The sequence below is a fragment of the Citrus clementina genome, unplaced genomic scaffold (assembly GCF_000493195.1).
Source record: "Citrus clementina cultivar Clemenules unplaced genomic scaffold, Citrus_clementina_v1.0 scaffold_2, whole genome shotgun sequence".
NCBI classification, from domain to species: domain Eukaryota; kingdom Viridiplantae; phylum Streptophyta; class Magnoliopsida; order Sapindales; family Rutaceae; genus Citrus; species Citrus x clementina.
Window position 1 is genome coordinate 14,086,951 of NW_006262688.1, and position 4,352 is coordinate 14,091,302.

A 4,352-nucleotide genomic window follows, 5' to 3' on the forward strand; every position below is an offset into this window, starting at 1 on the left:
TTTCTCAACAGTCATTGCCAAGGTCTGAACTGAAGAAGCAAGTTGTCCCACCATCTTCTCGAGGCTTGAAACTGATTAAGCTTGTGAGTTGAAGCCTGCTCTCAACTCATTTCCTAGTCCATCAATGGTGCGGTTCTGTTGCTCAATCGTGGAGTGAGTAACATTCCTGAAATTATGGAATGCATCCTCCCATGGTCTAGGTTGAGAGTGGTTCTGGTTTTGATTGTATGGTCTAAATGGTGGCTGAGAGGCTTGAGGATTTTGTGGAATTGGTGGAGCTGGAGCTGCTGGTCCGTTCTGTTGGAATCCTTGAGACCATGAAAAATTGGGGTGGTCTCTCCATCCAGGGTTATATGTGTTGGAGTATGGGTTGTAATTCGATGGTTTTCTCATTACACCTATGGCATTAGCTTGATCTGAGTATGAGTCATGGTCATGTGGCTCTGTTGATTTAGCAGTCGATAATGATGCTATTTGTCGAGAGAGACCTTCAATTATCGCTTTGACTTCTTTAATTTCTGAACTTGATTCGCCAATGTGAACCTCATTTACTCCTTTAATTCTTCTAGTATTCCTGAGTGATCAACTCCGTTGTTGGGAATTATCCGCTTGTTGCTGGAAGAATTCCCAAATCTCTTATGCACTTTTTGACATTAGCTCTCCTCCATTTGTTGCCATTAGCCATTCTTGCACATTCGGTAGTAATCCCTCCAAAAAGTATTGACATTGGTGCCATTTCTCGTACCCATGATGTGGACACTTCAAGAGTAGCCCATTGAATCGCTCCCATGTTTCGAAAAACTGCTCGTCCTCTCTCTGGGTAAACTCCGAGATTTCCCTGCGAATAGCGTTGGTTTTATGCACTGGGAAATATTTATTCAAAAATTTTGTAACCATTTGTTCCCATGATGTAATGCTATTAGCAGGCAAAGTATTTAACCATGAACGAGCTCTATCCTTTAAAGAAAATGGGAATAATCTGAGTTTAACATCATCGTCTGAAAAATACTCATATTTAAATGTTTGACAAATGGCATGAAAATCATTCAGATGATTATATGGGTCCTCATTTTCTAAGCCATAGAATGTGGGGAGACAATTTAGCACACTAGGTTTTAGTTCAAAACTTCTAGCAGCTACATTTGGGTATTTATGCATGATGTGCTCAAATTAGTTAAGGAACTAAAATAGTCCTTAAATGGCCTCTCTTGTGGTGCTTGTAAATCCATTCCAAATTTATTCTTAATGTGCTTTTGTGTGCGAAGTGTTTTTTCTAGTTCAAGGTCTATAGGTTCAAGATTAGGAAATAATGACCTACGACCATGCATGCAAAACAAATAAAATAAAAATAAAGATGGGGATAAAACAAATAAAAATAAAGAAGAGGGAGAAATTACGATACTAACCTTATTGCGCTATTACAACCTTTCTATAAAAATACACAAAAATAAATACGTGAAATAAATTAACTAAAAATTAAATTAAAAAAAATTACAAAGAAAAATAAATTCAAAATTAAATTACAGAATTTTAAAGAAGAGAAAGAGAAAAGAAATACTAACCTTTAAATGTAGATTCACTTTTTTTTTCTTTTTCTTTTTTTTTAATAAAAAAAATACAAGAAAAAAAAATAAAAGAAATTATTCACAAAAATTAATTCTATGAATTAAAATTACTTACCTCCCCGGCAACGGTGCCAAAAACTTGTTGTGCAAATTTTAATGTACTCGCAAGCGCACGAATCTATTGCAGTATAGATCAATGGTGACGAGTGTCGATCCCACGAGGAGGTAGATTTTAATTATGTGTAGAACTAATTTTGTAAATGAGTGGTTGGATTTATGGTGGAAGTGATTTGGAATATGCTAAAACTTAAATTAAAATGGCGAGAATAAATTCTAAAATTGGAATTGCAATTGAGAGAATAAATTGTAGAGAAAATCTATTAAATTGACATACTTGGGTATCTGGATCCGTATCAAGATGCATCATGGGCTAAATAATCCGTATTAATGCCAATTAAATCATGAGGGGGGAATCCACACCTCATGAACCACGCTCTAATCAATATGGTGCTAAGGGCTTATCGTGCCAAATAATAATAACCTTGTACTAGAGGGCCGGTGAAACCAAGGCGGTACTAGACAAGATTAGTATTATTTGTCGACGAGAAGTCAAAACATCCACAAAAACTAGAGGGGAAGAGAAAATAAATTTACCAAATTAAGCCCATGACACATGTTGAGACTTCACCTTCAGCCCAAGCTTGAAAGGAAATTAGCCACTCATAATTGAACTAGGAGCAAAATAGGAATTTATTAAAATACAAAGATAATACAAGATGGAGAAGGAATTACAGAAAATGGATCCCAAAAATGGATTCAGAGATATCAAATTAGAGGGGGAGGCCCCCTTTTTATAGATACATGGAGTAAATCATGGCCATCGGATTAAAAACAGTTTGGACGCTCAGGATTGCGCCACATCATCAGTCAACAGTCCACGGTTTGACTCGGATGAACAGTAACGCGGCTTGACTCGGATGAACAGTAACGCGGTTTGGTTAAAAATAATCCTGTGTGATGCATGTACCGTACGCGAGATTTTTCATCCACTGATATGCTGCCGCATCACCATCAACAGTACATAAGAATTTTAGCCCAACAGGATCGTGACAACTCATCAGTCAATGCCACATCATCGGTCAATGCCACGTCATCGATCCGTCTATGTGAACATTGTTGTGAACAGTAACGTAGTTAGTACCGTACACGTGAATAGTACCGTACATATGAATAGTGCCATTTTTCCTTTATGCTCCTCCTAAGGTTTTCGACCGTCCTGAGTTCAAAAACGATGTTCGTTTTGCCATCTGATCTCTCCTTTATTGTGAAATGACTATAATGCCCCTAAAATACATAAAATACTTAATTAAAATAAAACACATGTAATTAAATCACAAGAAGGTTAAATACATAAAAGTAAGGGTTGTTAGTAAGACTTGAAATGTAAAATGACGGTTTTCTCCATTATAAATATGCATTTTCTAACACTCAACACTGTTGCCGGGGAGGTAAGTCATTTTAATTCGTAGAATTTATTTTTGTAAATAATTTATTTTAATTTTTTTCTTGTGATTTTTTTATTTAAAAAAAGAAAAAAATGAATCTACATTTCGAGGTAAGAATTTCTTTTTTTTTCTCTTCTTTAAAATTCTGTAATTTTCAAGTTATTTTTCTTTGTAATTTTTTTGTTTATCTTACTAATTTGTTTTTAGTTAATTTATTTCACGTAATTTTTAGTGTGTTTTCATAGTAAGGTTGTAACAGCGTGATAAGGTTAGTATCTTAATTTCTTCTTCTTCTTTATTTTTATTTGGTTTGTTCTCATTTTTTTTATTATTCTTTGCATGCATGGTCAAAGGTCACTATTAACTAATCTTGAGCCTATAGACATTGAACTCGAAAAAACACTTTGCACACACAAACATGTTAAAAATAAAATTGAAATGAATTTGCAACAACGACAACAAGCACCACATGAGAGGCCATTTAAGGACTACTTCAGTCCCTTAGCTAATTTGAGTACATCATGCATAAGATATCCAAATGTAGCTGCTAGGAGTTTTGAACTAAAACCTAGTGTGCTAAATTATCTCCCAACATTCTATGGCCTAGAAAATGAGGACTCATATAATCATCTGAATGATTTTCATGCTGTTTGTTAAACTTTTAAATATGAGAATTTTTCAGACGATGATGTTAAACTTAGACTATTCTCATTTTCTTTAAAGGATATAACTCGTTCATGGCTCAATACATTGCCTGCTAATAGCATTACATCATGGGAACAAATGGTAACACAATTTTTGAATAAATATTTTCCAGTGCATAAAACCAATGATATTTACAGGGACATCTCAGAATTTACCCAGAGAGAGGACGAGCAGTTTTTCGAAACATGTGAGTGATTCAATGGGCTACTCTTGAAGTGTCCACATCATGGGTACAAGAAATAGCACTAATGTCAATACTTTATGAAGGGATTATTGTCACTTGTAGAATAGCTAATGGCAACAAGTGGAGGAGAGCTAATGTCAACCCACGAGAATACGTTCCTAAAGCTCCATTTCCTCAGAGGCTAGCTAAAGAAAAGAAGGGAAAATCCAAAGGTGAGATTCTTCAAATCTTCAAACAGGTAAGTGTTAACATTCATTTACTTGATGCTATAAAACAAGTTTCATCTTATGTCAAGTATCTTAAAGACCTTTGTACTAAAAGAGAAACATTCATGTTCAAAAGAAGGCATTTTTAACAGAAAACATTAGTTCTATACTCCAACACAAAATTCCT

General features: G+C 34.9%; 1 non-coding gene across 1 annotated transcript; it reads left to right on the top strand.

Moving 5' to 3' along the window:
* Positions 1–742: 742 nt before the first annotated feature.
* Positions 743–846, top strand: LOC112101326. Its single transcript, XR_002907452.1, has one exon. It is a non-coding gene; the product is annotated as a small nucleolar RNA R71 (small nucleolar RNA).
* The last annotated feature ends 3,506 nt before the right edge of the window (positions 847–4,352 follow it).